The sequence below is a fragment of the Gopherus flavomarginatus genome, chromosome 11 (genome assembly GCF_025201925.1).
Source record: "Gopherus flavomarginatus isolate rGopFla2 chromosome 11, rGopFla2.mat.asm, whole genome shotgun sequence".
NCBI lineage: Eukaryota > Metazoa > Chordata > Testudines > Testudinidae > Gopherus > Gopherus flavomarginatus.
Window position 1 is genome coordinate 29,921,544 of NC_066627.1, and position 9,634 is coordinate 29,931,177.

The 9,634-nt window shown below is 40.8% G+C and overlaps 1 protein-coding gene across 1 annotated transcript in view; it reads right to left on the reverse strand.

Annotated features, from left to right (window-relative positions):
* ARHGAP40 (Rho GTPase activating protein 40) overlaps positions 1-8,443 on the reverse strand; it is a 71,788-nt gene extending 63,345 nt beyond the window's left edge. The window contains exon 1 of the mRNA XM_050917327.1: positions 8,397-8,443. The gene's annotated coding sequence lies outside the window, so the exon portion shown is untranslated. The remainder of the gene's footprint in view (positions 1-8,396) is intronic.
* Between the last annotated feature and the right edge of the window lie 1,191 nt (positions 8,444-9,634).

Sequence of the window (9,634 nt, forward strand, 5' to 3'; positions counted from 1 at the left end):
ACTACAACTCCCATGAGGCACTGCAGTGGAATTTCAGAATCTAAATGCTTCTGTTTTCAGATAAGTATTCTGTTTGATTTTTCACTGAAAACTTGAATTTTTTCTATGCAAAATAACCGATTTTTTGCCCTACACTAGTCTTGGGTTCAGGCCCCACAGATTACCATGGCATCTTATGTACTCCAAGCTTGAATAAAAATAATATGGCAGTTGGAATATATTACTGACCACCTGACCAGGATGGCAGCAATGACTGTGAAATGCCGAGGGACTTTAGAGAGGCTACTAAAATAGAAAGTGCAATAATAATGATTTCAACTATCCTCATATTTACTGGTATGCGTCACCTCAGGGTGTGATGCAGAGATAAAATTTCTAGACACCATAAATGACTGCTTCTTAGAGCAGCTAGTCTTGGAACCCACAAAGGGAGCGGCAATTCTTGATTTAGTCTTAAGTGGAGCACAGGATCTGGACCAAGAGGTAACTATAGCTGACTCGCTTGATAATGACGACTCTAATGTTATTAAATTTAACATCCTTGGAGGGGGGAATACTACTAAAAAACAAAACAAAACAAAACACCAAAGTAACAACTCAGATCCTAGAACAGATCACTGGGGTACCCGGCTGTTTATCTCTCTCCATTGTGAGAACGGACAGTTTATTCCTACCCTTTGTTTCCTGTCTTTTAAACATATAGCTAAGGGTAGCATAAAATCCCTCCTTACCGTGTAAAGGGTTAAGGAACTTAGATAACCTGGTTGGCACCTGACCAAAAGGACCAATAAGGGGAGAAGACACTTTCAAATCTGTGGGGGAAGGTTTTTGTTTTGGGTTCCGTTGTTCTCTCTGGGTCAGTGAAGAACCAGGGCAGGGGGATTGATCTGTGCTCACTTTGTAACCAATTGGTTAGGATATTATTCTCAAGCCTCCCCAGGAAAGGGGGTGTAAGGACTTGGGGGGATATTTTGGGGGAGGTAGGGCTCCAAGTGGCCCTCCCTGAATGTTCGTTTAAATCACGTGGTGGTGGCAGTGATACCAAGGGGAAGTAATGAATTTGTGACTTGGGGAAGTTTTAAATTTAAGCTGGTAGAAATAAAACTTAGAGGGGGTTTCATGTGGGTCCCCACATCTGTACCCCAGAGTTCAGAGTGGGGAGGAAACCCTGACAGAGGACCTTCCTCTGACTGCTGTACATTCCCCCCAATCTAGAGAAAAGATACCACCATAAATTCCAGGGTTTTATAGAAATTATTCTCTCAGTTTCTGTAGGCGTTTTCCATAAGATATACACAGACAGCAAGCAAAGGATGAACTGAGGAAACGAGAGCAAGAAGGGAAGTGAAAATAGCCATTGCCATCTTGTTAATTAATGGCCCAAGTTTTATTTCTTCTTTGTCTCAGTGCAGAATTCATGTAGGCCAGGAACAGTTCCCATCTCTGAGCAAGAAAAACCATCCATCATGCTGGACTTTCACACTACAGGAATTGTTTCACAGCACACCATGAGGCAAGGCTAGAAAAATTCCTGTAACATATTGGAGGAGAAGGGTTGTTTTCACTGCAACTAAAATTCCCTTGACTGGGGGAATTTGACATGAATTTTGTCAAGAAGAAGAAGAAAGACATCACTGAGTACTGCGGTTGACAGTCAACTTGTTGCATGAATGTTTTTGATGTGCGTATAATGATCCCCCAACACCAAAACATGGGTCTTTCCAACTGGAGGTGAAGCACTAAATCCATTAACTAAGAGGAGCAGCAGGGCAGCTATTTCTCTGTGAGCTAGCCACAAAGGGATGCATAACACACTTCACAGATGTGTTACATGTACGTCTTCCAGTATTACTTTGGAGACATGTACATCTTCCAATATTACTTTGGAGACAGTGTTCTCCACTGCCATGAAGCAGACCCAAGTTTAACTGCCTCACTGCTTGATTTCTAAGCTTCCAGTGCTGGATAGCTGACAGAAATGCTATTCAGATGGAAACAATTATCTTGGAGAGAAAAGAACTCCTATGCTGATAGAGCAAAATTTCAGAAGATGAAAAAATTGAAAACATTCCACACTCGTGGAGTAACCTACCCTGGGGATTGGACTTTTCTGTAAACTATGCTAGCTTTTAATTTCCTTTGTCTTCACAAGCATCCACCATAACCCTGCCAGTCTGAAAGCCAACATAAAAGAAAGAAAGAAAGAAAGAATCTTTATACTAGTCAATAACAACTATGAGGACTTATTAGATCTGCCAGTAGATTCCAGGTTCACATGTTAATACTATTCCAGGCAACATGGACCAGCTCTTTCCCAAGGACTTTGCAGCTACAGTTTGTCAAGTATGCAGTTATGACCTGCCTTTAGTGAAGTACAATTCAATACCAAAGCCAAGTGCATAGATTATTCCTAAAATCATCTATGAACTGTAAAAGGAAGTATATTACTATACACAGACTAATTATTAGCTTAATTGATCGTTTCTATACTTCATATTGCTCAGTTTTAATTAGCTAGCAGTCTTACCATGCTTTGTAATGGCTCTGTTAAGTAGAAAAATAACTTTAAGTTAACAAAGCTTCTTCTCTTTTGTAAGCTATGTTGGTGGTAAAAAGAGAGAACTAAATTAACGTAACAAAGGCTATTACAGAAAATTAAACCATGTTTATGTTCCTGACAGATTAGAACAACTCGAGCAGTTATTTATTTGGATACAAAATCCTTAGAAAAAAGAGTTAAGAAGAAAGATGTTTTATATACTATGATGTGGAAAAAAGTATCCTAGGCAGATGTCACTTTAAAAAAAAGATAGACCGGTTAAAATCTCAGCTTTTTTTTTTTTTGAAGATAGAATTTTTCTAAATAGCTATGAATTCAAGTAACATAGAAAACCCAAAAAAACCCAAGAGTGAGTAAGATAGTTAAAAGTGATGTCATATTGATTTATTAAGGTGTTTTTGGTAACATGGCTCATACAGGGTATCATTACTAAAACATTTTTAGGACTTCAACTCAATCAACCGCATAGGCACACGTTTGAACTATGAGCACATGGATAATCTCACCCCTATTAAATATGTGCTTTGCTAAATAAGAGACCTATGTTTCATTTGGAACCATAATACACTGAATTTATGGTCAAGCACTGGGCCTTTCCAATCTCAAAATTAAAAAAGAAAAAAAAAGAAGTGTGAATCTGTGGTTTTGTATTTGCATTCTTTTGTTCTGAGTTATATCTGGCCAAAACAGAAAAGCAACAGTACATCTCACAGTAAACATCTAACAAAGACCAAACAATTATTTATGATTTTAGGTTAGCCAAAATAAGGACTGCTCCCAGCATGAATCCATGTTTGCTGTTTCAACCTGTTGCAATTTTCTCCAGCCAGTTAATCCAAGCCATCAAAAACCTGGAAAATAAGATTTACAATCAAAGCGTCACTGCCAAAAATCTTCCTGACTGAAGTGTAAACTGTGCTGCTGTCACTGCACCTCCTGGTGGCAAAGTGAATACTACCAAAAAGTCTTTGGTGTAATTTACAGTTGAAAATGGGCTGGTCCAAAGAGCCTAATAATGATGGCTGCTTTTCATTAAGCACAGATGTTACCACAAGCATTTGCAGCTGAAGTTATTCCACAACTCCTTTAGGATAAGGATGCAAATAACTGTGCTACATCACATCCTGCCACTACGATCAGGAACAGACACCAATGTAAAGTTACACAAGAGATAGATCCTCAATCACACAGTGTGTAGCCATAGCCTGAGTAGGATATACTTATCTCCGGCAGATACCAGATAGCTGATGGGAATTGGTTTTTTGTTTGTTTATATTTTTTCTCAACCACACACTTTTAGCAACTTATAACCTGCATGATTTGTCATGCCAGTGAAGACTTGTGGACCTAAAAATTAACTTCGGAGCAAGAGATGAAAACCCATCTTGCATTTCAAAATATTGCTAAGCAGAGAAACATGTTGTTTCCACTGGACTCAGTGGCAAAACTACCACAAACACCAAATGAAGCAAGACTGAACCTGAGCATGTAAAATGCTGAGCTATATCTTCCTTCAACAATGGTCACTCCTGATGGTGCAAGGATCCTCAGTAGATTATGCATGTTTGATGATGACGCACTCTCCTTCACTTTCAGTTGAGGGCACTAAGTGTCTCAACAAATTGCAGTCTCAGCTAGGGATGTAAATATCCGTTTAAAAAGTTAACCAGTTAAACGATTTTGTTTAACCAGTTAATCGTTAACTGAGGTAGATGGAAGGTCTTGGCATGGTGGAGGCTGTAGGCAATCTGGCTGGGGTCCAGCTTGCGCAGCTGGGGGTGGGGTCCTGCCAGCGGGGCCAGCGGCCCACTCCAGCCCAGTGGGGGCTGGGGCCGCTCCTGCCAGCCCAACGCAGGGCTGCTGGGGTTAACAGTTAACTTTGGTCAACCGTTTACATCACTAGTCTCAGCAGGTAAAGACTTAATGAATTCATTCCGATCCTAAAATACCATAAATTGAAACAAAGTTGCCCTTCAAGGATGCAAAGTTTGGGTTTTCTCTGCATAATAAACGAATTATATATATATATAAGTTATACTCTATATACAGACACATGCATAGCATAGTGACAATTACCACACAACTCAAATGGAGATTATGTTGTTTCTAGGGCTGTCAATTAATCGCAGTTAACTCATGCGATTAACTAAAAAAAATTAATTGTGATTTAAAAAAATCAATCACAATTAATCACAGCATACTGTTAAACAATAGAATACCAATTGAAATTTATTAAATATTTTGGACTTTTTCTATATTTTCAAATATATTTATATTGATTACAACACAGAATACCAAGTGTTCAGTGTTCACTTTATATTACAATCATTTTTACAGTGAAAATATTAAAAAGAAAGTGTTTTTCAGTTCACTTCATACAAGCACTATAGTGCAATCTCTTTATCATGAAAGTTGAATTTACAAATGTAGAATTATGTAAAAAAATAACTGCACTCAAAATAAAACAATGCAGAATGTTAGAGCCTACAAGTCCACTTAGTCCTTCTCATTCAGCCAGTCGCTAAGACAAGCAAATTTGTTTACATTTACGGGAGATAATGCTGCCCACTTCTTATTTACAATGTCATCAGAAAGAGAGAACAAGTATTCGCACTGAACTTTTGTAGCCAGCATTGCAAGATATTTATGTGCCAGATATGCTAAACATTCGTATGCCCCTTCATTCTTTTGCCACTATTCCAGAGGACATGCTTCCATGCTGATGATGCTCTTTAAAAAAATAATGTGTTCATTAAATTTGTGACTGAACTCCTTGGGGGAGAACTGTATGTCTCCGGCTCTGTTTTACTTGCATTCTGCCATTCATGTTATAGCAGTCTTGGATGACGATTCAGCACGTTATTCTTTTTAAGAGCATTTTCGCTGCACATTTGACAAAACATAAAGATGGTACCAATGTGAGATTTCTAAAGACAGCTACAGCACTCAACCCAGGGTTTAAGGATCTGAAGTGCCTACCAAAATCTGAGAGGGAGGAAGTATGTAGCATGCTTTCAGAAGTCTTAAAAGAGCAATAGTTCAATGCAGAAACTACAGAACCCAAACCACAGAAAAAAAATAAAGAAATAAAGCTTCTGCTGGTGGCATCTTACTCAGATTATGAAAATGAACATGCTTCAGTCTGCACTGCTTTGGATTGTTATCTAACAGGACCTGTCATCAGCATGGATGCATGTCCTCTGGAATAGTGGATGAAGCATGAAGGGAATATGAATCTTTAGCACATTTGGCATGTAAATATCTTGCAACACTGGCTGCAACAGTGCCATGCGAATGCCTGTTCTCACTTTCAGGTCACACTGTAAACTAGAAGCTATCAGCATTATCTCCTACAAATGTAGACAAACAAGTTTGTCTGAGCAACTGGCTGAACAAGAAATAGGACTGAGTGGACTTGTAGGCTCTAAAGTTTTACATTGTTTTGTTTTGAATGCAGTTTTGTTTTTTACATAATTCTACATTTGTAAATTCAACTTTTATGATAAAAGCACTACAGTACTTGTATGAGGTGAATTGAAAAACACTATTGTTTTTTACAGTGCAAATATTTGTAATCAAAAATATAAAGTGAGCACTGTACACTTCGTATTCAATGTTGTAATTGATATCAATATATTTTAAAATGTAGAAAACATTTAAATAAATGGTATTCTAATATTGTTTTAAAAAATTAATCGCGATTAATTTCACTGTTAATCACTTGACAGCCCTAGTTGTTTCATTATAACTTTTTTTTTTTAAAGCACCCTGGAGTGTCCTTGAGGACTATACCATGTGAAAAAGTCAGTTAGAAAAAGAATTAAGTTATCCACTGATACAATAGAATATGCATCTAGCAATAAGTTATGCCTCTTTAAAGGCCAACTGGGTACAAGAGTGCGAGGGGGGTTGAGGTATTTTTAAAAGCAAACCACAAAAAATAATTGCATGCTCTTGTTTTCAAAGGCTGAGAATCCTTATGCAAATAAAGGCAATGCCTAAGATTTTCTAATTGATCAGTGATTTTGGTGTCAGATTTGAGACACCTTAAAAGGATCTTGTTTTCACAAAGCATCTGCTCAGAAGTTTAAGAACCAAGTTCCTTAAAAAAGTGTTAAGTAAAGTAGCCAAAAATTAAGGGATCTAAATTACTTTTGAAAATCATAATTAATCAGCCCCCATCTTAATTCAATGGGTTATAAGGTGATACTACTACAGCTAGATTTCTCAGCTTTTATGAGTGCTCTGCTCTATCTATCTATAGCATTTGGTGGTAAGTCAATAACATTTTCAGATCACAATTTTCCTATACAAAATACCATCTTAGCTTTTATAAGAACAAACAGAAATTACTTATACAATCTATTCACACTCCTCCTCCCCACACATGCACTGTGTATTATGCCATTTTAATTTCTTCCTTGATAGAAGTAGAGTGATCCAGGAGACCATTGTCCAATTTTTCCAGTTACCCGAGCTCCAAGGACACCTTTAAAGATCTGTTCATCCCAAAACCAATAGTACCTTCTGGAAGAGAATCTCAAAACACTTCACAAACATGAACTAAGCCTCATAACATGCCTGTGAAGTGGTGGTTTTGCAGATAAGAAAACCAAGGTACAGAGAACTTAAGTGACTTGTCCAAGGTCACACATAGCACCTGTGGTAGATATAGGAACACAATCCATGTCTCACAATTCCTAGTCCTATGCTTGAGGCTCAAGAGCAGCCTTCATCTCATATACCACCATATACTAACCTTTACTCCAAACTGATCCCCAAACGGCAGACCTGAACAGAGATTCAAACTTTTCAGTTTGGAGAACATCCTAGGTATTACAATACAAAGGGCTTAAAAACAATCCACTGACTTGCCAGAGATGAATAGAATATCCTGTTGAGTAATGGAGCTCAAGCCAAAAATGTCTGCAGCTTTTATTTAAAAAAAAAAAAGTTTCTATTCCCCATGAATGCAGAAATAACCTTCCAGATCCGAAGAGGTTCTGCATCAGTTCCTGAGTCTGCACAGACAGCTGCAGTGTCTCTGCTTATAAAGTAGCCCTTGCATGCAGCAACAGAGTAAAATTATAACAACATACTACTGTTCAGGTACCTGTGGGAAGCAGTGAAACTAGAAAGAATCTTGACACTTGCATCAACAGCGTGTAACTGTTTGGCAAAGCTATAGGCAGTAGCAGAGGCAGGCACTGGAGTTATTAGCATGGAAGGAAAAAATTTAAGAATTAAATGCAATATTTGGAAAGAGAGAGGAAATAACTGATAAGATGGAGTCACAATACTTCACTTCCAGTAGGAAATGCAGCTGGGCCAAAGCCAAAATATCAAGACTCTTGACGTTTCACAGAGAGAAGGGTTCAGATTTGAATCTTCATGCCAACAGTTTTGGTTCTTGGCTGAATCCAAAGCCAGAAGGGCCAATTCTCTGGGCCTTGTTTGAATGCAGCCAGAAATCTTACGAAAATAAGCTTCAAATCCAAGCCTGAGCCTAAATATCCTCTGTCTTTCTAGTAGAGCCAGGTGGTGGCACATCATTATATTCAGGTATTTCTGCACATCTTTGATTCAGTGACCAGGAAACAAACAAACACACACACACACACTTATTTGCCCACCAACCTTAAAAAACAGAATATAGCAATCCAATGCAGCAGATATTAAATACCCAACTATGAGATAATATTTCAGGAGCCCTTTAACCAGCAATAGTTTATCCATCCATTCATTATAAACATGCTTTGCCAAGATCACTAAAAATAAATCACTGTGGTGGCACTGGCAACTGCTAGAAATTACCATGACCCAAAGCAAGACTTACTAACTTAGGCTCAGATGTGGCAATTAGATCCAGGCAAATGATCCCGAGTCAAGGGATCTCCACGTGGGTGAGCCAGGAGCTTCTGGGCAAGAATCCAACTGCAGGATCCTTGCTAACACACGTGTGGGTGCACACACGCTGTATGCCCAGGCCAGGAAACGCTCTTCCTGCTGGCCGAGGGAAGCGAACATTCCGGGAACACCAGGGGGCTTCAGAGCAAACAGGAACAGGGCTCGCTGGCCAGCATGACAAGAGAAGCTGAATCTCCAGGGCACGCAGCAGTGTAACGGTCCAGCTGCACCGCACAACCACTTACGCAACACCATCAACACGGACGATTAGACAGACAGATGCCATAAATATGCAAGCCTGGTGCGTAGGGGAGAGAGTAAAAATGGGGGGTGTCCCCTATCCCACTGTTCCCACAACTTTTCACTCGCCCGAAAGGGCTGGGCTAAGCATTCCCACTCCTAGATGTCTTCCACACACACTTGTTCGCACCATTGTCCTGTCCCCAGCCAGCGCTACAGCCCTTCACAGAACAAGCCTGGACCATAGGGCGGGGGTAAGGTGACCAGATGTCCTGATTTTATAGGGACAATCCTGGTATTTTTTTTTCCTTACATAGACACCTATTACTTCCCACCCCGTCCCGATTTTTCACACTTGCTGTGTGGTCACCCTAAGGGGGGGCAGGCTCGCACTGGGGATTTTCGGGTGTTGCAAAACCCCCAATCTCTACTGGGGGCTGTCACCCAGAGGGTCCCACACCCACCCTCGGTCATAGCCACGGGGATAAAGCAAACCTCTTACTGCTAGGTCCCCTAGACAGCGAGAGCAATCCCCGGCGCCCACAGCCTCCCTACCTCGCTTGCAATGCCCAGGCGAGGGGCGCAGCGACCCGTCCGAGCCCCGCCAAGGGACCCTGCAGCTGCGCTCCCCTCCCCGGGACCCTTAGGAACCAGCGGCTGCTAGGGACACAAAGGAATCGCTTCTCCAGGGGTCCTCCCTCCTACCTGCTCTGCCTCTGTGGGGAACCTGGCCTGCAACCCTGCGTAGGGAGGGAGCGAACCCCCGGCTCGGCGAGAACCAGCGACGTCAGAATCCGCGGGTCCGGCTGGGCTCCCCCACGGCTTCTAATTGCAGGCGCTGGGCAGGAGAGGAGGGGCTTGGGCGGGTTTGAAAGGAGCCGGGCTGCAGGGAGAAGGGGTGGAGTCAGGCAGAGAGAGTTCAAGGCG